The 24,220-nt window shown below is 43.9% G+C and overlaps 1 protein-coding gene across 12 annotated transcripts in view; it reads left to right on the forward strand.

Moving 5' to 3' along the window:
- The first annotated feature begins 2,084 nt into the window (after window positions 1–2,084).
- The window catches only part of CALD1 (caldesmon 1), a 212,817-nt gene continuing 190,681 nt past the window's right edge, over window positions 2,085–24,220 (forward strand). For 5 of the 12 annotated variants that reach the window (XR_008630187.1, XR_008630193.1, XR_008630194.1 and 2 more), the window contains exon 1: window positions 2,086–2,354. The gene's annotated coding sequence lies outside the window, so the exon portion shown is untranslated. Of the gene's footprint in view, window positions 2,355–24,220 lie in introns of all 12 variants that reach the window. The other 7 variants (XR_008630190.1, XR_008630188.1, XR_008630189.1 and 4 more) reach the window with 4 other exon arrangements.

The following is a 24,220-nucleotide window of genomic DNA, read 5'->3' on the forward strand; positions in this document are numbered from 1 at the left end:
AGTGCTGCTACTGTATAGTCTGCAGAGACTCTGGAAAATAGTGCATTAGACAGGCCTTCCTGAAGCTCTTGGGCTCCAAACACAGCAGGATCCGAATATATCTTCACCCAAATTAATTTGTGTACAGAACTCATGTCTTTTCTATCACAGCTTCGAGCTCAGCTGTTGACCAGAATCAAAAGTCTTATTCTATCTTGACAACCTGTGCAGCTACAGGATGTCCTTGCAGCAGAACTGGTTGTGTTCCAAAAAAGTTTCTTTCCAAGTCATTTCTTTGGGATCAAGAAACATTTTCCCATAGGAACATGCATTACAGGGTGGTGTGCCCCAGATGTCTGAGGGAGCCACAGTGTTCTGGAGACGCAATCTTGACTCTTCGGTTCCCGCCAGCAATTATTTATTCTGTTTCCCTGGGAAAGTGCATTTTGAGTTCTAACTTGGGAGGCCGGGACGCACCTCTCCCCACTTGCCTGGCAGCCGTGGCTGTACCTTTTTTGGAGCCTGTGGCAATCAGGAGAGGAGATGAGGTCTCCTTCCCAGTAAAGAGATAGGGATTGGGGCCAATTAAACAAAAACCTCTGGATAGTTCACTTGTGTCGCAGTGAGAAGAAGGAGACCCATTTTATGGATCAGTCACTTCCCACATCTTCTCAATGAGACACGAAGCTCGAGAACTTTTCCGAAGAAGAAACATTTTTTAATTTTTATTCCTTTGGGCCACAAGGGGCAGTGCCCAGGGCTTACTCCAGGCTCTGTACTCAGAGGTTATTTCTGGTGGGGCTCGAGGAATTGGGGTGCCTGGGGTTGAACCTGGGTTGGCTGCGTGCAAGGCAAATGCCCTACCTGTTGTCCTGTATCTCTTCAGCCACAGAGAGATGATTTTTAAGGAGGATCCTTATAAAGAGGAAAAGGCCAGAGACAATAAAGTCTCACTGTTTTGAAGACTTAAGCGTCTGCCCTCGCCATTAGCCAGCGTACAGTTATTTTAACACCTGATCAATGATCATGGGGTGTCCAAGTGGAGAAACAAGGGTGGACAGAAACTTAGTACCTGAGTCAGGCTCAAAAGCCGTTTGTCATTTTTGAATGACATGCTGATTGGCTCGCTCACTGCATTCTTTATTGAAGGTGCAAGACCAGGGTTAGAGCTGCCCCTCTTCCCCCTTTGAGGGTCCTGTGGACTTCATTCCTTTTCACTCTCTCTCTCTCTCAGTTCCAGCCCTCTTCAGGCACACACCAGAACAATAGCGCTTTGGTCCAGCACTTGCAAAAGTCACCAGAACAAGGGTGTCATTTCCGTGGATGTAGGTCTTGGTCTGCAAGTGTCCAGCAGCGTCTGAGGCAGATGCTCCTGGCCTCTTCTCCTGGGTGCAGTTTCTAGCAATATCCCCCCATGTTGGTTCTAAGGCAACCGAGGGCAAGAAGGAAAGGGGAGGGGAGGTGGGAAGCACCAGATCACAGGGGGGAACACTCGGCTCAGAGACTGCCCGTGCGCAGCTAGACGCTGGCGTATTCTGTCCAGCACCCTCCCCCGAACACCCAAGTCGGCTGCCGGTTGCACTTCTCACACCTAGAGACCCTTGTGAGGAGACTGTGCCTCGCTCAGATTCGAAGGGAGACTGGAGAGCAGCCCCAGGTGCTGGCCCACTTCAGGCCTGAACACAGGACACAACTGTTTCCTTTCTCTGTGTTTGTCAGCGCCCCGGCTTAGAAAAGCAAACCATAAAGGCTCCCTCAATTAAAAAGCCGTCCCCGCCCCCACCCCAATAAAAGGTCCGGACTGTTAGACTTGCAGTTCCAGAGACGGCTGCTTTCTTTCCTTTCTTTTCTTTTCTTCCTTTTTTTTTTTTTTAAAGTTTCGTTTGCGTTCTACAAGACAGCCCCTTTCTCTAAGATTAACGTTGCTCAGAAGTGTTCCTGACAATGGCCTCACTTCCAGAGGCCCTGCTAAGGATCACCAAAAAAGGGCATGCAGCGAGTTTTGGCAGCCGGCTTGCAGTTTCAGAGCTTTTTAGGTCTTGCTTTTTCTGATGAGTGATTTCCTGAGCATGCCTAGGGAATGACAGGCCTCTTCCACGGGCAGGCTGCATCCACCTCGGCCCGGGTGTCGTCATTGGCTGCTTATTAGAAAAGCTACAGGACAATGCATACCACCGACTGCCGACTGTAAACAGAGGGGGATATGTGTTCACTTAGCATGGGCTTCTGGGAGGAGCTAAGGAAGGGCGGTCTGGTGTTTTATTGAATAGAGCTGTGTGTATTCGGCCGCCTGCCCTCTCGCTGTGCTCCTGCTCAGAGAAATCACTCCTTCCTCTCTGCCTTAGTCCCCGGGAAGAAGCTTTGCAGCCTGAGAGGTAAGGCGCCCAGGGTCTTCTCGGGGCCCCCCTGGCAGAGACAGGGAGGGGGGACTTTTCTCCAGGTTTCTCAGCAGTTCCCGGCCCAGGTAGCCGAACATGGAAGATTGTTCAAGGCAATAAATCATGTGGATTCCCAGAGCCAGATGGGGCTTGCCGCCCTGCAGATGTTCCGGGCAAGACAAACAGGAGGCAATTCCAAGTTTTGTTTTTAGAGTGGGGAAGAGGGGAGGGGTCCCGGGGAGACTATTTCCAGGACCACCACCGGCAACTCTGATTCAGAGAGGAGCCTTTGTTCAGGAGTCCGGGGGAGGTTATACCTGAGAGCCAGGGGCCAGTGTCAGAAGCATGCCAGCCCGTTCAATACTCCCTGTCCGTCCTGCGTCTTCGATGATCAGAGACTTTTTGCTAGAGGTTTTGCTTTCCAACCAGCAACCACTTTTTTAGGTTGAAAAGAAAAATGAAAAGGTGATGCTTTTTATTTTTTTTTAAACCAAAGGTTTTTAAACTAATGTGTTTCCCTGGAGGGTATACATAGGATGAGTGTGCTAGACAACACCCCCCCCCTCACCGCAACCCCCAAAGAAAAGAAGGTCTGGGCTATAAAGGAACACACTTAGCACTGGTGGGGGTTGATGTAACTGATCTGATATTTGCTGAGAAGGAAGAAGCCGACCAAGATCTGTTTCCTATAAAAGCAAATAATGCGAGTGTGCCTGTGCTAGTGAGTGTGTTTCTAGAAATTGCATCGAACATCCTACCGAACTGCTGCTTAAAAAGTCTTGCTCCTTTTTTTTTGGTTGGAAAAACTGCTCCTGGTGGGGTGGCGATGGTGGGGTTGGAAAAGATGTAGGTTGGAAGGAGGTTGCAGAAAGGGAAGACACAGTCTTTCATTTCAAGATAGTCAGACATATTTGGGCAACTTAAACAGTAGTGCAAGGCGGCTACTTGGTAGTAGATGGGGATTCTTTTTCAGAAAGAGCTGGTTTTAAAGGGTGGGGAAATTTTAGTGCTGTCTGAATATGTGTTTTTTTTTTTAAAAAAAAAGTGGGTGAGGACAAAGTACTTGGAATTCATAGATCCCTTCTGTTAACAGGGAAAGGCAGATGGATTTGTAAAGTGAAATAGTACAATCCTGCTAGGCTGTCTGGCAAATACGGATGTGTATGGCTGGAACTTAAGTGAAAAGTAGGTGGTATGTGGCAAGAAGAGAAATCTGACGATGCTTTTAATAAACCTGGTATTAAAGGTTTCTAGCTGCAAATGACTGAGTCTGTTTGATTTTATTGCATGCAGTGAGGCGATTCTGTGCTGAGATTCGAGTAATAATCTTTCCTCTTTGTATTTAGAAGTTTAAGGATAATTTTTTGAGTATGCCTCTCCCTCTCCTTCTGAAAGTGATATGTGAGAGCAGAATGCCCTGTGAGTTTCTTTTTCTGGAACAGTTCTGAGTAAGTGTGAGAGAAAGGCTGCAGGCAAAAGCTATCGTTGGATTATTGTCCTACTCTTGAACAGATCAAGTTCCAAACTATTTTCACAGTGTTTTTAAAGTCAATCATAATATGGAAAGCAATTTCATTTTCAACCGTTTTCTAAAACCACACAGGGAATGCAGCTTAGAAGGAAATCTATAATCTTGGAAATTGAGGATAAATTCCAGTTTGAAACTAATTTCTCTGACTCCCTAGCAATTCAAACTTCACTGTCCACCTTTCTTTCCTACTTTCCTTATATGCTCCCTGCCCCCAGTAACCACAAATCATGTTTTTTTTAATGTTATTCTTAGTATTCTTCTATATAGAGTGACAGAGTAAAGGGATTTGAGATTTGACTTTGGGTTGAACCATTAGCAGCTACTTTACTTCTTTAGCGGATTAGCTAGAACACATCTCTCCATATAGGGAGGTACATGGAGGACAGTGAAACTCTAACACAAGAAAGTATATTTTATAAAAATCAGCCAGAAAAGAGAGGTACAACGACAAAATTCTGGAACAAAAAAAAATCCATCAGTAAAAACTTGATTACTGCACGTGCATCAATTGAACCATGGTATTGTTGGGTGGTTCCTGTTGTTCAAAACCAATAGAATGTGCAATTGATATATGATTCAGACCAGAAAGTCATATTTAAATAAATACACATTCCTTGCAATTAAAAAAAAAAGCTAGATTTAAATTGAAGCCTAAAGGAGTTAGGTAATATAAAGAAAAGCATTCTGATAGTGAGTTTATTAATAATTCTACTTCACTCCTAGACCAGGTTTAAAGGTCTCTTGCTCTGGCATAGGTGGAAAAAGTTGGGCCCGTATCCAGTCATTGAAAGTTATGGAATCAAGGCTTGGTAAATAGTCTCTGTTTTGGTCAGTAAAATGTACCTAAGAAAATCTTCTTAAAACACACAAAGTTGTCTCCATTTGCCACGGTAGTTTGTCAACTAATTTGTTATTTTTCAGTAAGACAAAAAAGTAATTTAGAACGGATTGGAAAGGGCTGGCTCCTTTCCCATCTGTCTGCAGTCTATCATATGTCTCAGAAATATGTCACCATGGTGAAGCCATAGCGGGTGACCCAAGTGCTGACCAAGTGGTATGAAAATAGCATGGTAGGACTAAGGTTAGAAAGACACTGCCAACAAATTTAGAGACTTAAAAATTTTTTTCTAGATAAACTCTAGCAGAATCCCCAAAATATAACCATTCACTCCATACTGAGAGGCCTTCATCTGTCAAGCTAACCCAGATTTATTATTGAAGAGTTGCCAATAGGTTCTGAGAATTGGACAATTTCAAGAAAAATTACAGGCCAGATTGAACAGCTGGAGGAGAAATCTATCTACTTTGGTTCCTCTAAAACAGCCCGCACTTTGGAAGAAGTCATCAATTCTTTGACCTCATCTGTAGAATGGGCATTCTTACGTTTTTCCTACCTCCCCTGGTGGTTTCAAATGAGACAAGGCCCTTTGCCTGCCTTTCTCCGAAAGTGGGCTACTTTCAAATACCTACAATTTAGGTCCACTGGACATTATGATCATCATGACTGATATCTTCGATTCTTAACTAGCATCTTAATTATCTTTTTTTTTGTTTTTAACCTCATGCATGTGACCCTTGAATGGTGCCTTCTGGATCCTGGTTTCTGGGAGTCTCGAGTCCCGAGTAACCAGGGCACATTAGCCTACCCCAGTGTTGCCTAAATTTGGGCTTTGATTATCAGAGTTCAGGAGGACACAAGGATTAGGAGGCAGATTTGCTCAGGAACCAGGAAATCTGAAGATCCAGTTGAGCAGAAGACCAATGACAAGGTGCTGACAACAGAAAGGCCTTAGTAAATGAGGCAGCTTCTCTGCCTCCAGCCAAAAGCATGGAACTAATCCCAGCATGTCAAGCCCGGGCCTTGCAGAGAGAGTGAGGTAATCAGGAGCACCTGGCGGTGGTTCCTGTTGGTAGTGAGACCAGACTGCTGCGTGGATCTGGCCTCCCACCTCTGTTTGCTCCCGTGTTGAATGTCCCTGGCTCACTCCCCTTTAACCAACTAATAGTGGCATTCTCAACGTTGTTTTTTTTTTTTATATTTTTGGATCACACACTGGCTCTGCACTCAGGAAATCAGTCCTGGCGGTGCTCGGGGGACCATATGGGATGCTGGGAATTGAACCCGGGTTGGCCACATGCAAGGCAAATGCCCTACCCTCTGTGCTATCGCTCTAGCCCCAGCTTTTAGGTGATGCTCTCCGAGTTAGATGATTTCCTTCATACGGAGTGCTATTAAAAGCGAAACTTTTTAAACCACCCCCCACCCCCACTGTCTCCTCCCCTGCCCTCTCCTTCAGCTCTCCCTCCCTCTCACTCCACAGACACCCCCCTCCCCCGGTGGTTGCTTGACAACACTCAGCTCTAGGTGGGGGCCCAGAAAATGGCAGCAGGGTCAAGCACAGATGTGTCTCCATCTGGGCAAATCCTCTTTGCTTCTTTTAAGGAGAGAGAATAGACCAGACCCATTTTCTGAAGCAAAGAGTTACTCCCTCACACGAGCCAGCAGTGGCGTGGTGAGAGGAGGGCAAGAGGAAGGGATGAGCGAGGGTTGCAGAGGAGTTGAGGGGGCTGGAGCAGTTGCTTCTTGTCCGTGGTGGTGATACGGAGAGCAAAGAGTCTTGATCTCAGAAAAAGATTCTTGGAGATTCTCTCTTAGATTCCTGAACATCTGGGCATTTTAAGCCCCCTTTTGAGTTTGTCACCTCCTCTGTGAGATTGTGAGGATCCCTTGAGCTGAGACAGGATGTGGTGACTGACGAGTGAGGAAGCACTGTAGCACTGTAGCACTCTCTTCCCCTTGTTCATCGATTTTGCTCGAGCGGGCACCAGTAACATCTCCATTGTGAGACGACTTGTTACTGTTTTTGGCATATCGAATATGCCACGGGGAGCTGGCCCTTGCCAGGCTCTGCCGTGCAGGCAGGATACTCTTTGTAGCTTGCTGGGCTCTCCGAGAGGGACAAAGGAATCGAACCGGGATTGGCCGCGTGCAAGGCAAACGCCCTACCCTGCTGTGCTATCACTCCAGCCGATGAGTAGGTCAAGTCTCGATTTTCATGAGAAGCAAGAATGAGGGGTATCTGAGTGCCAGCGAAGAGGCCTCTTTTATTTTCCAGATTCTTTGGTAATAGGATGGTGCACCCACTCAGGTATGTAGCAGCAGATTTCCTCCTCTGGCATTGAGGTAGGGCTGCTTCGTGGGTCTCACCTCTGCTGACTTCCATGTTTAGCCTTCCTAGCTTGCTTCCTGGTTACTGTCCCCTGGTAACAACCTCAACTTCACTTCCCCCAGTCTTCCATCTCTGCCAGCTCCTTCTTTTCTGTTGTGAAGACAAGGAAATGCCCTTTTCTCTGAGGAATATTGTAAGGGCTAGTGCAGCCCGAGTGGCTGCTGGGGACTTCGTGCTCAGCGAACAGCCGTAATTAAATGAAAGGACTGTTAAGGGGTCATCAGGGAATTAGTAGAAGAAAGATGTTTGAGATAGTTTAAATGTTTAATATTTAAGTGGGTGTTCTTCATAAACGCTTTTTTCAAATCAAGATACTTGCCTATATATGCATATATCTCTATGAGTGATGGATAACCTGGTGATAAATTGCTTTTTAATAATTTTCTGTGGCCTCTGGCACTGTTTTGTGACTATGTAGATGATAACACTCCATCTGAAGGAAATCATTTCACTAGGAGAGCATCACCTAGAAGAGGAATATATAATTAGTATATTATAGTCTAGTATATTGTCTTCCACATGAAACATTTCTTCTCATGCGACTCTGACAGATTGCTGAGGCAGTTTCACCCAAGAGTGCATAAAGGGTCCACAGGCATCATTTGTTCTATTGGGGTCAGTGTAAGCAGGAGTCAATGTAAAGTACGTAATGAACTAAAATGTGAATTACAGGAAAATAAGTAAAAGACAAAGAGCACAGATTCGAAGTCAGGCAGTGGTTTAGAAGCCCAGATATTACTTAGTCAAGTGGGGAGTTAAAAGGAGCCAGGATATTTGTGGAAGCATATAGAATAGTATTTGGAACAAATGAGCCTTGTTAGCTTCAAAAAAGAGAGCTTTAAGACACATGCAGAATAATAAAGGGATGAAGCTACATGGAAATCTAAGGACAAAAGCCAAAATAAGACCACATTACAGGGGCTGGAGCAATAGCATAGTGCTTAGGGCATTTGCCTTACACGCGGTTTACCCGGGTTCGATTCCCAGCATCCTGTATGGTCCCCCGAGCACCACCAGGAGTAATTCCTGACTGCATGAGCCAGGAGTAACTCCTGTGCAACTTTGGGTGTGACCCAAAAAGGTGTGTCAAGGGATCTCAGCAGAGTCCTCTGTTCTTCCAATGATGTAACTCAGCTAGGATATGTGCATGCGTCTACTTTTTGTTTTCCTACTGAGTCAATAATTCCTTCTGGAGGCTGGAGACATAGTAAAGCGAGTAGGGCATTTACCTGTATGCAGCCAACCCAAGTTCAATCTCCGGCATCCCATATGGTCCCCCAAGCACTGCCAGGAATAGTTCCTGAGTGCAGAGCCAGGAGTAACTCCTGAGCATCGCCAGGTATAACCCCCCAAAAAAGCAAAAAAAAAAAAAAATTCCTTCTGGGTTTTTTGATGAAATTTTGAGAGGGAAGGTTTCATTGTCTCAGCTAATAACTATTGTCTTTGGCAATTTGGCAATTCCTATAGCAGAAGGGGCCTTTAGTAGTTAAGCAAAGTGCTTTTGTGGGGAATTAGCAATGGGGCTGGCAGCATAATTGTCCCTGGACAAGAAGAAAACAAGATCTAAGAGATAGCATCATGGACCCTGTGCATGCTTCGTGTGCAGAAGGCCCGGTTGCTATCCCTGGCACACCACCCTAGCACAGCCAGGAGAGACCCCCAAGCACAGAGCTGGGACTAGTCTCGCCTCCAGCCCCAAAATGAAACAGAGAAAACAAGCCCCCTGGGAAATCTTATTTAGATGACAAGGGTAAGCAGATATGGGAAGCAAATTAAATGAATATCTGACAGTTATCAAAAAGATCACATTTGGAATTTTATGAGGCTAAATTCCTAGATAGGCAAACATGAGGATGAGACTCATACAGTATTTGATGAGCTTAGAAGTTTGTTTCACTGATAATTGGGAAAGATAAAACCCATTTTAGAAAGACTGCAGAAAAGCACCTGAGTATTTTTGTTGGCAAGAAACTTTATATGAGTCATAGGGGTGATAAGGTTGCCCCAAAGTAGGCAATCCTTTAGACTTAATTATAATAAATAAAAATGACTGCATTTCAATTTAAATCGGAGCTCTTTAGAAAGATTTAAAAAGCTTATGCATAAACACAAGTATATTCCTAGTCAATCGACGTTTCTGAGCTTGCAGCCTGAGCACCTGTCTTGATATCTGTTAAAGCAAGTAGCGGGATTTGTTCAAGGCCCGTTCTTCAGAAACGCGTTGACAAATACATATCAAGAGCCAAATGTCAAAGGCCAGAAGGAATCTGGAGAACAGAATATGAGGAGCAGATAAGAGATCTGGAACTGTTTATCCCCAAGGAAAGGAAATGTCAGGACCACATGGCTCTGGTTCAAATATTTGGAGTATGGGTGGTGAAGGGGAGAAGGCATTTGTGTTTCTTGAGACAAGAGAACTGAATACATGAATTCATAGAATTTTCAGGTTGGGCAGGATTTCACAAGCCATTTAGCCCAGGGCTAGGCGTACATATATTTTTACCTGTTATTCAACTCCAACCCCTTGATAGTGACAGTGGGTTGGTGAGAAGGGCTGGGTCTATGTTTACCTGGGAGAAAATGTTTTTGTTATTCATAGTGGTGTCTGTTGGGAAAGAAAGGGGTTACTGTTACTCAAGTTCCACATAGCTTACCCCACCGACTCTAACACTGGAGTACCATCATGCTTGGCCACCTAACCTCTGCCCCTGAGATCCTGAGGAAACCACAAAGTTATTGTAAGAGGCAAACAAATCCACAAAGGCAACAAATATTTTGGAAAATTGCACAATAATACATCTTGCACAATATCTGCGCAAAATCTCTAGTTCCATAGATTCAGTCGAAAAATATAAATTTATTTAAAGGGTTGATTAAAGCAATAGTAACTTTTTAAAAAGTTACGATAAGTTTTGATGCTGTGTTTTCTCAATGAACTTCAAGCATATGCTATATGTGGGAAGTTTGCAATAAGAACTTTTGGATAAAAAGAAATCCTTAGAGGAAAAACATAACAAGCTCTCTATTATTTTTGTTTGTTTCTCAGATGAGAAACCTAGCCATATGAAACAAAATTGACTTGCAGTTTGATCGATGTCTGCCCATTTTGTTGACTGTTAAAATTCCCAGGGGCAGAAAACACTTTTAAAAATGTATATACCTAGTGCCTGCCACATTGCAGAAACCTAGTTAACATCTGTGGAATGAAAGAGCAAACCAGGGGACTAAACCAAAGTCACTTAGTCAGTGGCAATGTTTGCCCCAAAATACACGTCTACATAAGTCCCAGGCTCAACCAGTTCATTATATTTGATTGCAAGAGAGAATGTCTCTTTCACAGATTGGTGTTCCTGCAGTCCAATAGGTCTTTCCCAGAGTATCAGTGAGGATCAACTATAGTTTGCCTTATAAAATATGCTCAAGACCCATCCAGGTAAATTCTGATTCAGTAGCTCTAGAAGGGTCCAGCATCTGTAGTTAGTAAATAACTCCCTGGTGATTCTGCTAAAACATTCTGGCTCACACACAATTCTGTACATCTGTGCTAAAAACAACAGATAGTAGATGTATACAGTTACTTATTACTCAGAAAGCTCATTCGTTCTGTTTTGAATAATTGAATAATTTCTGAAAGTTACAGTGTGCCTTCCAAATAACCAATTTTACCTTGTCTCTTCAGACAAGCTAGAATTCTTACCTGAGAATACTTTCAGCCTCCCCTATTCTTTTGGTTTGAGCACAAAGCCATCAACCCTGTAAGGCCAAGCTTTCTGATGAGATTTCCAGCATTTACTTTTGTACAGCATTGGAAATGTGGCGAGAATAAAATTTCTCATGGTATTTCCACTTCCTGTTCCAACCACCATTACTAAGTGAAATTCAGGCATTGGGGGAGGAGTGAATGAAGGGGAAAATTTCTCTTTAAGTGTTTCTGTCCCTAAGATGTTCTCAAGATTGCTTACTTTAGATATTTAACTCACCAGAAATAACAGAAAATGTTTTTCTCTGTTCTCTACTGAGTGGTAAGGAATGTTCAAATCCCAAGTGAAAAGAGGAAGAAGCATCCTCATCCCTCACCCTCCATATTCTCGCAGAAGCTTTTGGCCAGGGGGAGAGGGGAAAACACGGAGAAACTTGTGATCCGTAACAGACAAGAGGACTTGGGTGCATGAAAAAGGAAGAAAATTTACTTTTGCTGAAGGACAGAAAATGTACTTCTTAGGATCTTTAATAAGGGTTGCTTCCTACGAAACCATCATTAACAGTGCTGTAAATCAGAGTGCCTCAAAAAGATGTTTTAAAAATATGGAAAAAAAAAAGTTCCCTCCTCTGGGGCTAAAACAATAGAACAGAACTTGAAGTACTTGGTTGCTCAAAGCCAACCCCAGTTTGATCTCTGGCACCACATATGGTCCCCAAGGCATGGTCAGGAGTGACCCCTGAACACAGAGACAGGAGTAGGCCCTGACCACCACTAGGTGTGGCCCAACACTCGCTTGCAACCCCCAGGGGAAAGAAAAGAGTCGCCTTCTCTGAACTGGGTAGAAGGATCTGTCATAATCAGAGTACCATGTTCATAAATTATATTCACTGAGGATTGCAGAGCTAAAATTGTCTGCCTGAGGGACCTGATCCAACAAGGATGCCAGAGTTCTTGCTATATTTGTGCAGAGTCCGGTGATTTATAGAGCTGCACTTCCTTTATGTTCGTGAAAGCAGGACTTGCTAGAGAAAAACTGCTAAAAAGGAAGTAGGATTCACATCTGTCTAATAATATCCCCCAACTCGGTCTTCTTTTCCCTTTGAAATTGGTCCCCCAATTGTTCATAACAAGCAGTAGTAAATAAATTATTTCAGTTCTGCTTTGGGATTCGGGATTGAAATATGGTTGTGGAAAGGTATAATGGTGGTGGGATTGGTGTTCAGATGCTAAATGTAATCGAATGTTGTGAAAAATTTTATAAAAATAAAATAAAATAAAAACATAAATGTGGGATATAAGGCTGTCTCTTACAATAAATTTGAGGCTAATTTTCAAAAAAAAAAAAAAGAATTGTTCTGGGGCTGGAGCAATAGTACAGTGGGTAGGGTGTTTGTTTTGCACGAGGCTGACACGGGTTCAATTCCCAGCATCCCATATGGTCCTCTGAGCACCGTCAGAGGTGATTCCTGAGTGCAGAGCCAGGAGTAACCCCTGTACATTGCCAGGTGTGACCCAAAAAGAAAAAGAAAATAAAACAACAACAACAAAAAAGAATTGTCCCCTAAACATCAATATATGGCACCAGCTCACAAAGTAGCTTCCACAAACTAATTGTTTTAGTGTCAAGATTTTGAGAACCCATTATTAAACATGGCCATTATTCAAAATTAAAATGTATAAGCTTATTCTTAAATAGATCATATTGAACATCAAGCAACAGAATCTCAAAACTTGAGGTTAGTTGCATCTTTCATGGATGTTGGCAGAAAACACTGCTAAATAATCAAGAGAGCTTTGTCAAACATTTAGAAACACATCTCTAACCTGAGGGTATAGAGTTGGTAAAAGTAGCTTCTACACAGACAATCAGAATACCTCTGTTGAATAGTACACATATTCATAAATTTACACTTATCATTGTGTCTTTATTTACTTCCCATGCCTCTAGACTAGAAAAGCATCGAGGGACACCAGGGAACTTGTCTGGGCTTTTCATTTCTGTAACTTTAGCCTAAAATAGTGCCTTCCCCTCACAGAACTGGTGCTGAATATGGGAGTGTAAAGGAATTAATGTTCATAATTGCTTCTGACTGAGATAACTGAGGCTATTTTATTCAGAAGCAATTATAAACATTAATATTTGAGGCTTACCACTTCCTCTAATTGTTTCATTGCTGAGCATTTAGAATACTGTCTGATATATGCTAAACAGCATAGAGATGTTTATTATATTTTTAAAAATCAGGAAAAAAATCTTCATCAGAACCAAATGGAAACAGGTTGGAAAAATGATGAAGCTTACAATTAGGTAAGTAACTCATTTAAGGTCACAAAGCTACACAAAACTAGGAAAAGTCCAGCACCTGGACATTTGGTCTCCATCACCGGCAGACTCTGCTGTTTCTTCCATCCCCACCACTACCACCATGTTCACTAATCTAATGGATGGAGACCGTGTGTGTGTGTGTGTGTGTGTGTGTGTGTGTGTGTGTGTGTGTGTGTGTGTGTGTGTGTGTGTGTATGTGTGTGTGTGTGTGTGTGTGGTTTAGGAAGAATGACCTACTTGGAACCAACTTTGGAATCAGGATGGGATGACTTGAATAGGAATTTCAACTTTAGTTTTCTCCCCTATTGGGCCACGCCTGGCAACATATAGGGCTTACTCCTGGTTCTGCACTCAGGGATCATTCCTGGCAGGGTTGCAGGGACCATATGTGGTGCTGGGGATAAATCTGAATTGACTGTGTGCAAGGCAAGAGCCCTATCCCCTATACTATTGCTCTGATCCCAAGTTTATCATTTCCGAGCTGGTTTCTTTACCTATAAAACAATCTTACGCCACTCCCATCCATCTCATAGTTTTCAAATGAATGAGAAATAATATCTCTAAATTGTTTGCAGAAGAATAGTACCTGGGGCTTCCTGTGCTCCCCGCTGTTGGCTGTACACTCTTCGCGCAGCCTGTTCCCCAGCCATCATGGAGGTGCAGTGAAAGTTCCTGATGCTTTCAGATGAGAGGCTCCAGGAGGAAGGCCCAGTACTAGCAGATGAGTTACTGGAAATACTTTTTCAGGCCTAGAGGAACCTAGCTAGAGCTCCAAGGCCCCACTGGGCAGAGAAGACACCTTACTGTCACTTTGCAACCCAAGTTCTCTCTCCTCCCTTCACCCCTGTGCTACCATAACCTTCAAAATCATCTTCATTTGAAAGATCAAAGAGTTTTATTACTTCCGGGGCTAGGTTGTTTCATAGGTTTTGCAATGTTTTCACTAAAAACAAGTGAAAGGTACAAAAAGTGTTGTAAGGTACCAACCAACACAGATAAAAGGTCTGGAAGTCAAGTGAGGAAAGGATTACAAGGGGAAAATAATAATAAAATACTAAGATTCTTGATATGGAGAGCAATAACGTAGCCATGGATTTAGCAAGGTGAACATCTGGCTCACAGAAATTTCAGGAAGGCAAACTAGAGAAATATAAGACTATTTTAGGGAGCAATAACAGGACTGGAGCAATAGCACAGCAGGCAGAATGTCTGCCTTGCACATGACCGACCCAGGTTCAATTCCTCTGTCCCTCTCAGAGAGTCCGGCAAGCTACCAAGAGTATCCTGCCCCCATGGCAGAGCCTGGCAAGTTACCTATGGCGTATTTGATATGCCAAAAACAGTAACAACAAGTCTCATAATAAAGATGTTACTGGTGCCCGCTCGAGCAACTTGATGAACAACAGGATGACAATGCTACAGTGCAATGCTTTGTTTTATTTTGTTTGGCTGGCAAGATGGAGGGATCACGTGCTAGGCACTGGGGACTTAGCCTGGGCTCCTGCATGTCAAGCATATGCCTCAGCCCTTTGAGGCATCTCTCTGGCTATCTCTGGAACTCATCTCTCAGTGTTCCAGACCTAGAATAGAGAAGGAGGGAGAAAGGAGAGAGAGAGGAGGGAGAGAAACAGGAGAGAGTAGAAAGAGGAAGGAAGAGGGAGGAGAGAAGAGGAAAAATAAGGAAGAGAAGATGAAGAGGAGAGGGGGAAAGGAGAGGAGAGGAAATGAGAGGAGGCGGAGGGGAGAGGAGATGAGGTGAGGAGAAGGGAGAACAAAGGAAGTGACAGGAAGGGGGAAAGGAGGAGTGGATAGGGAGGAAGGTGAGGGAAGGGGAGAAGAGAGGGAAGTGGAGGACGATTACAACTTATTTGGAGAGGGGCCAGAGTGACCGTGCAGGGTGATAGTAGGGCACTTGTCTTGCCCCTGACCAACCTGGTTCTGATGCCCAGCACTTCATGGGGTCCTTCATGGCACCAGGGGGAGTGATCACTAAGCACAGAGCCAGGAGTAAGCCTTGAGCACCACAAGGTGTGGCCCCAAAACCATTAAAAAAAAAAAAGACTGATCCAGAGAATCAGAACTGAATTTGGAAGGGAGGGTAAAGAGAATGGGTTCCAGAGGGTTGAGAACATGAACTTGTCCCCCACCCCACTCGGTTCCCTTCCTGCCTCTGTGCTTGAGGGCTGCCAAGCCAGTGCAGAGTCACTTGCCCCTCGTCACCCAAGAGGTGAGTGGCGGTGCCGGTGGGAGGACTCTGTGGGCTACGGCCCGCCTTCCCTCGCCTGCTCTGCGTGTCTCTGAGGAAAGCCGCAGGAGCCAGGGCCCCGAGGATCGCATAACCAGTCATTATCATTTGTCAGAGAGCCACGCAAGTCCTTCAGAGACAAGCTCCTGGTCGGTCCCTGCCATATAAGGCAACAGGCTAAACACCGCTTCTTTCACTACAACCAGGGGATGATTCAAGTGAGAGACAGGATGAGAATCTAGCCTACAGCAGTTACCAAAAAAAAAAAAGCAGCAGCAGCAGCCTGCAGAAATACTTCACTGTTTTCCTTTCCTGGTAGCAGAAGCAGTTTAACAAGCCGGCTTCACCCTCACCCGCCCCTGACTCAAGGGAACAATATTCTGGAATTCGGTATTGAGGGCTTAAATTCTTTGTCTAAATCTATCCACTGTTCCAGTGGTTGAGTCTCTCAAAGTTGCACGTTTCAAACGCCAAGGCAGAGCCGATTCTGGAAGGAGGAAAGGCGGGGCGCCAAGAACATCACCTCTGAAGTGGTTGGCTAAAGAATTCAGGGTCTCCCCGTCACCCCCACTCCCTTCCCAGCCCAGCTCCGTTAGAGCATCCATCATGTTCTACCTCCCCGCCTCCAAACTCAGAGCGTTGGTTTGACTCTTCGCTTTCCTGATCAGCGACGCTGGCGATTTCAGAATTCCCAGTCCAGTCACCCTGGAAGGAGAAAAGGAGGCCAGCGGAGATGAAGTTATGTGACTCCAGCTCGGCTCGTTCACTCTCACTGTGAGGAACGCCTCCTCTTTCAGATAACCTAGGAAGTTTTACCTAGTCGTCTCAGGGAGATTAAAAAAAAAAAAAAGAAAAAGATCTGGTCATCACCTAACTTCCATCTTTGGGCATCCTGTATCTGGGAATATTTGTTTCCCAGAGTTGCTCTAAGGCAGTTGTTCAAGTGAGGTGGTTAAACAGCAGCAGAGGAATCTGGGGGCCAAGGTCAAGACGTCCCAGGCTGTCTTCCTTCAAAGGGCTTTGAGGGAAGAGTGATTTCAGCTCTCTCTCCTTGGCTTGCAGGTGGCAGTTTTTATGTACAATGACATAACCCAGGGTGTCTGGATCCGAGTCTGGTAAAGACCCCAGTCTTTTTAACTGTCAGTACTTGTTCCCAAACAAAGCCACATTCTGAAGGCCTAGAGGATGGGCCTTTGCAGCTTAAGAATTTCGAGAGAGGGGCCAGAGAGATAGTACAGTGGGTAAGGCACATGGTTGACCCAAACTTGCACATGGTTGACCCAGATTCAATCTCCGGCATCCCATATGGTCCCCTGAGCAACATCAGGAGTGATTCCTGAGTGCAGAGCCAGGAATAAACCCTGAGCATCACTGGTGTGGCCAAAACCCAAAACACCAAAAACACTAAGAAAAAAGAAAAGGTCTTTTGAGAGAGGCCAGAGAGAAGTAGCACAGGAGCTAAGAACTTTGCCTTACATGCAGTCAACCCCAATTCCACCCCTACCACTGCATATGGTCCCCCAGCACCTCTAACAGTGATCCCTGAGTACAGAGCCACAAGTAAGCCCTGAGCACCAAACCACCCCCATCCTAAAAGAAAACCTCTAGTGCTAAGAAATTTTGAGAGACACAGTTGCTCCAGCTCAAAATGGTGCTAGAAAGCCCGGCGGCCTCCTCCTGAAACTGGAAGGACCCAGGAGTCTCCTGTGGGTGGCATTTCACATTCCCTACGGGTCTAGGGAAGGCTTTGCTAGAAATCCCTTGGCCTTTTGAACTTGCCCTGGTCTTGGACTCTCGGGCTTTCGCAACACAAAATTCTGATCCAGTGAAGAGTCAAAAGAGGTCTCTGAAATGACGCACGGAGGAGCAGCCTCGCAGGCTGTGGCCACTCCGTGGCAGCCAGTGAAACTGGTGGCAGACAGTCTGGTATGTGGCATGAGGAGGGGGTGGGGCAGGCAGGAGGAGGTGAGCGGTTCAGAGCCGCCAGCTGTGGGGGAAGGGGTGGGCCGCCACGGAGCCAGGACTCACCCCCTGAGCGCGAGCTGCATGCGGGTGAGGGGTGAGGGGGTCTCGGGCATTTTCCTTCTTGCTAATCACAGTCACTCATGCCGCAGATGGGGGGAGATGCTAGAAGCCGGCACATATTTGTGTTCTGAATCACTTGTCTCCTGTCCTTTGTTTTTTTTTTTCTTTCCCCCCACCCCTTGTATTTCAGCATCCTTTACATTTTATGCACTTCGCTGGCCACGGCCGCTCTTAACTTGAACTTAACTTGAAGCTTGTGGGTGACAGGCACCCTTTGTGGTCTGTTTCCATTTCCCCCTCCTTTCTTTAGCCCCTATTGCCCGTGCCCCTTCAAACTCTTTGGATGTTCGCTTTCCGCTTCTGCCAGAGATGGTCTGTAGGGAAAGAGGCTGTCTCGTTCGTTTTCCAAGACAGGGTGCCTCTAAGAGGTTAAGGAGGAATCATGAACAGTTTCCCTAAAATACCAATTCTAGAAGGGGGAGGGACCCAGGCGACCTGGGAGGGACAGTTTACCCACTGGTGCTGTCAACTTTTGCACTCCCTGTCTTTCTGTACCCCAAACACTTTTGATGTTCTAATTCTTTATATTTCTACTCATGAACCTTAATGCCTTTTGTGTTGGTGCGATGTTCTGTTTTCCCCTTTCCTCCTCCCTTCTGTCTCGGCGACCTTGGGTCTTGTCAAACCATTTCCTCTTCTTCCTGCATCACCTCTTATTTTGGTGTAACCTTGGCTGCCTCTTAGGGTTCAGCCAGTCTGTCTGCCATAGCATATACAGGACAGATTCCTTATGCGCGCGCACACACACACACACACACACACACACACACACACACACACACATAACCACCATTGTCTTCAAATATTTCAAGCTGCTTTGCTTCTCAGATAAGCCCTGATCAGAGTGACCAGCAATTCACCACATTGGCCCAGAGTCTAGAACGATTTATACAACATAGGCAGTCATGCCTAGAACTGTCCTGTGGATATGTTCTCTGTCTATGTCTGGGCTGTCACAGGTCATGTGTTCTCTAAGTATGCACTGCTCATTTACCCTTGAAAATTCACGGCTTCAAACAAAAATAATATGCAAATGATGCTCAAGGTGAACCAGACTGTCTTCCACAATAACTTCAACCATATGGGTTGCTTTTGCTTCTAAAATGGTATATATACCAAGGGCTTAGAAAGAATGGCTGCTCTGGGTTCAGCATATGTGGAAATAAACATTTAGATCAGGAGACTGAGCAAACATTTACTTACGTTCCTTCCAAAGGCAGTTCTTCTATGATTGCTCGTCTTCAACATATGGCTCCCTCAGTTATCCAAAAGGGCCACACAGGGAAGGGCTGAAGTGCCTTCTCAAGGCTAAAACTTGTGAGAGTGGCAGAATATTTCCTTCTTGCAAATGACTAGAAACAGACCCGTAGGTGTCTGGAATGTTTGACAGTGCAGCCTTGTCAAATGAGAAAAGCTGTTTCAATCCTTTTGTTTATATACTTGGTGTAGCTTCAGATTATATTTCTCATTCTGTCTTCTTTTGAACACCCTAACAATTAATTAACAAAGGGGAAATTCGTTTTTAGAAGAAAATAAGAGTTCTGTTAAGGTTGCCTCCTCCCTCTCACCCGTCCTTCCTTCTATCCTTCCATTCCATCTATCCTTTCTTTTTGTTGTCCATTCTCCTCTTTGCCTTGTTCTATCCTGTTTTGTGCCCACTGAGATGAATACAGTCATGTGCTTTAACCATGACTATAGAAGTTGCTCACTTAATTCTGTCCTTTTGAGAAGACTGACGATAGATAACAAAAGGGGAAAAAAATAAAAATTCTTCAAACCTACTGTGGAGAATATATAGATACATAACCATGGCTGGAATGACTAGAATGCAAATATCCTCCTCTTTCACTTCAGTGGATTCCACCATGCTGTACAGAGTGATTCCATCAGCCAGTCCGGAAGTGCAGCCCCTCCCTTGTTGATATAAATAGGAAGTGAATAGGGGAGAAGTTTGAGAGGTTTTGTTTTTTTTTAAATTTTCATGTTTCTGCTATTAGATACTCTGTTAAAATGAAAACAATTACTCTTTCCTCTGGGAATAGTTTCAATCCTGCTCATTTTTCTCCTGAAAGTATCGGTATGAAGTTTCAAGTTTTTGACATCTTGCTTCTTGTGTTTTGGGGGACCCCCCTATTGGGGGCAGGTCTAATAGAATGTTCTCCACAGCAGATCACCCAGGTGACTTTGAATAGTCTTGTTGTGCTTCAGGCCTTTATTACAAACTGACAATAACTTTGCCCCTTCTCTTTACATGTGTCTTTAAGTCTTGTTCTTGGTGAGATTTGGTCGGCAGAACTGTGGTCTAATGGTGCTGGGGTCTTTGATAGAGGGAACTTGGGGTAATGAGGAAGGGATCTTGTCACCCTGATTGTGAGGATGGGGTAGTTACACCTAAGTTTTTTCTCTTTTTGTTTTTTGTTTGTTTGTTTTTTGTTTGTTTGGGGTACTTAGTCATGTTCAGGAACTATTCCTGGCTCTGTGCTCAGGAGTGCCCCCTGATGGTGCTTAGGAGACCTATGTCATACTGCGAGATTAGCCCCTGATCAATTACACGTAAACCAAGAGCTTTAACCCTTGTACTATCTCTCCAGTCCTCCCAGAATTTTTTTAAAAAACAGTGTGTGTGTGTGTGGGGGGGGGGGCGAGGGGGATCTTGTGCACTTTGGTGGTGGTGCTGTGCAATAACTTTGTCCATCAAGTCCATAAATGTCAATGCTGGTGTACCCATGTTCCTAAAACTCCAATAAAAACTTAAAAAAAATTTTTTTTTAGAAAGACAGTTTCCTTTTCCTTCAAAAAACTTCTGCTGATTTGGATTTTTTGGTTTTTGGTTTTGTTTTTTTGGAAGATGTAAGTCCTATATTCATAAAGGAAGAGCTCTCCATTCAAAGGTCAGAATCTGAGGTTTCCCATAATTATGCTGTGCAGAACAGTCAGCTGGGGTGTGCCTCAACTCTGGTTCCAGTCTTTTCTTCTTTTAAGAAAAATTTCTGGGGCAAGTATATTCCTTTCCATCCTTGCCTTTAAAAACCATATTGACAATTTGTCTGGAAACCATCTGAAACCCCAAATTGCTGAAAAGGGAAAAAAAAAAAAAAGGATGGCTAAGACAGATTTCCACCCAGTTTGAGCTTTTTTCTTTTAAAGAGTCTTTAAAAAAAAAAAAAAGTATTGTCAGCGGGTCCGGGAGCCACTCCCGACAATATTCCCTGACCAAATACCAGGCGTTTCTAGAGATAAAACTCAGGGCTTCCACATGCCAGACCTATATACCCCAGTCCTTTGAACCCTCCCCCCCCACCCCCGAAAGTGTTTTTAAACACTTCATCTGAAACCATAGTACAAAGTGAGCATCGACTGATCTTAGAATTTTGTCACTCTCAGATGTACCACAATTGTCTTTTGTCAGCACTTAAATTTCTAACACCTGAGATCACATATATGAAAGGACTATGCTTTATAATCTCTGTGATTACAATATCTATAGCCAAATGCATTAAAGGTTTAAAATGCTCTAGGAACTCAGAGAAAGAAGAGGAGGAAAGGGTGTTGTTGATCCTAGCAATTGTGCTGAGGCCAAGCTTGCACAAGCCTTTGGGTGGGCCAAATTGTTTATTCTTAGTGTCTTTAAATAAATTTTATTTCTGCATTGTTTCTAGATTTACAGAAGTTACAAGAATACGACAATGTTCATTCACGCTTGCCCCACACCCAGTTCCTCTAGTATTAATACTGCATATTTTCTACCACTTATAAAATAATGGCAGGATCATTAAAGAAACAGCACACTTGATTTGGATCTCTCTTTTTTTTTACTTAATGTTTTTTTAAAAGATCCTTAAAACAGTAATAATTGGTATAATAAAATGAAAGATGTACATTATAGGGATTTGATGAACTCTATTGCACAAATGAAGATGGCATCAGCAAACTCTTCTCTTGACTATTTCCTGACCAGACCAGCAACATTGATAACTTGACTCCTGAAATATCCTGCCTCCCTTTGGTCTCTTATTCATTTCCCTGAAGACCATTTGTTCATTGCTCTGCCTGCTGCACAGCGGGTAGGGTGTTTGCCCTGCACAAGGTCAACCCAAGTTCGATTCCCAGCATCCCACATGGTCCCCTGAGCACTGCCAGGGGAAATTCCTGAGTGCAGAGCCAGGAGTAACCCCTGTGCATCACTGGGTGTGACCCAAAAAGAAAAAAAATTAAGTTGACTAGATACGGTCTTTCTAAGTTATAAATTTGGATCTATGACTTTCTAACATTTCTTCACACAATTACTGATCTTTCTGTCAAAGTTATCTCCTAATATTGTGCCTTTACGTACAAATCAAATAATTATAAAGTTTGTAGGAAAAGGGGGTGAACAGATTTAATTAAAATTGTAATTACAGATGTAATTTAATTGTAATTGTAATTACCTTTAAGGGTAAACATTTGATTTATTATCGATGCTTTGCTTTGCCTTTAAATCTGGGTGGAGGAGGCCCAGTCCCGATCCGAGCAGGCTTGGAGGTCTCAGCCCCGGGTCCCACACACCTGGCTTCCTCTGCCGGTACCTTCATGTGTGAGGCTCATCCGAACATGTGGAGAGGGGCCTTGAGCATGGCTGTGCAAGGTTCCCGAGGTCTTCGGCCACCGGGAGCTCTGCTTGGGGTGGGTAGGGAAGCTGGAGCCCACCCCCTTCGAGGGGCCCCAGAGAAGACAGCCAGGCTCACGGGTAAGAGACTCTCTGCCTACTTCTTATATATCTTATAGCCTACCTCTCCTCTGGGAGAACCTGGCAAATTACTGGGAGTTTCCTGCCCACATGGGAGAGCCTCGAAAGGTCCCCATAGTTTATTAATATGCCAAAACCAGTAACAAGCTGGGTCTCATTCCCCTGACCCTGAAAGAGCCTCCAATGCGGCATTGTTGGGAAGGATGAGTAGAGAGAAGCTTCTAAAATCTCAGGGCTAGAACAAATGGAGACGTTACTGAGACCACTCGAGAAATTCGACGATCAATGGGATGATGATGATGATGCTTTTAAAGTTGATTTTGTGTAGAGATCTAAGTTAACACTTAAGCAATTAAATCAGAAAGATGAAAAAATACATTTGTGAAGACATGCGTCTTCTTTGGTATCTTCATATCAAAAACATAACTAGAGGTATCTACTTATCAATGAGTTCTTTTGACTCGGAGTTAATATTTAAGACCTTCTCTTGTAAATAGGCAATTCCTCCATCCCTCTCAGAGAGCCCAGCAAGCTACTGAGAGTATCCTGCCGGAACGGCAGAGCCTGCCAAGCTACCCCTGGCATATTCGATATGCCAAAAACAGTAACAACAAGTCTCAAGATGGAGACATAACTGGTGTCCACTCACACAAATCGATGAACAATGGGATGGGACGACAGACAGTGCTACAGTGCTTGTAAATAGTGTTGAAATGAACATTGAATTGCAAATGTATTTTCTGAATAGCTTTGAGTCTAGGGGGTAGATACCAAGAAGTGGAACTGCTGGCTCATATTGAGACTAAAGTCCTAGTTTTTTGAGAAGTATTTGTATTGTTTTCCAAAAAAAGGCTGGACCAGTTGACATTCCCACTAGCAGTGTATGAAAGTGACTTTTTCCTTATGTCCACACCAGCACAGGTAGTTCTTGTTCTTTGTGATGTGTGTCAGTCTCACTGGTGTGAGGTAATATCTCATTATTGTTTTGATGTGGCTTTCCCTGATGGTCAGTGCTGTAGAGCATTTTTTCATATATTTGTTGACCATTAGTGTGTCCACTTTGTTCAACTCTATACTATGTTCTAATATCACATCCCCACTAGAGTAGTGGCTTCTCTCCACTATTGTCACAATATTCCCTCCTCACCCCCCAATGTGTCTTTCCACCATGGCACGGTCAATTCTATAGACCAGTTCTCAGATTCTGTTGCTTTTGGCCACTTATTATTTCCTTACTAATGCTTCTGTATATCCTAAATGACTAAAGTAAAATTTGAAAAGATAAATAAAACCTTCTAATTATAGCAATATCAATAAGAACACTTTAAGCTGGTTGTTGAGGTGGGATAAAGCTGTCCAAAAAAAAAAAAGTGAATGGTTGAATTGACTCTAATAAGACATCAAAATCAAGGGAAAAAATGAAGGGCTTGGGGTGGAAACGGTTACTACGTTTAGCCATCTGCTTTGGTCTTTCCTGTTCCACATGTAGCTATGTAGTTTACATGAAAGTGTCCCTCCAGAGGATCAGAAAGAGCAGATTTATGGAACCAGATGTGAGTTAGCCTTTCTACAGGTGTGGTTCTGCAGCTGAAAGAACATGTTGTACAGGGATGGAGTTCCTTATTATGTAATCAATATAAATTACCACTAGACTTTTACAGAGGCTGATAAAGCAAACATGTGTCACTGAGCTTGGTTTTCTGGTATAGAGAGAGAATTTGCTTCACTTGGGGCACAGCATGAAAAAATGCACTAGTTCGTATTTATAAAAGACTTAGGAGCAAATACCATCCTGATGATCAGGTAAAACCATTTCAGATCTCACATAGAGCGATTAGCTGGTGCATAGATAGAAAAGGTGCTTTTGTGTTTTCCTTCATCAAGAAAGACAGGAGTAGTGTGTAAATATTTATAAGTCTCTCAGGATCTTATAGGAAAGGACTGAATATGAGGATGATCAGGAGACAGGGGGGCAGAAAAGACACAAAAGAAGATGAAAAGCAACAGGATTAAAAAG

Source organism: Sorex araneus, chromosome 1 (genome assembly GCF_027595985.1).
Source record: "Sorex araneus isolate mSorAra2 chromosome 1, mSorAra2.pri, whole genome shotgun sequence".
NCBI lineage: Eukaryota > Metazoa > Chordata > Mammalia > Eulipotyphla > Soricidae > Sorex > Sorex araneus.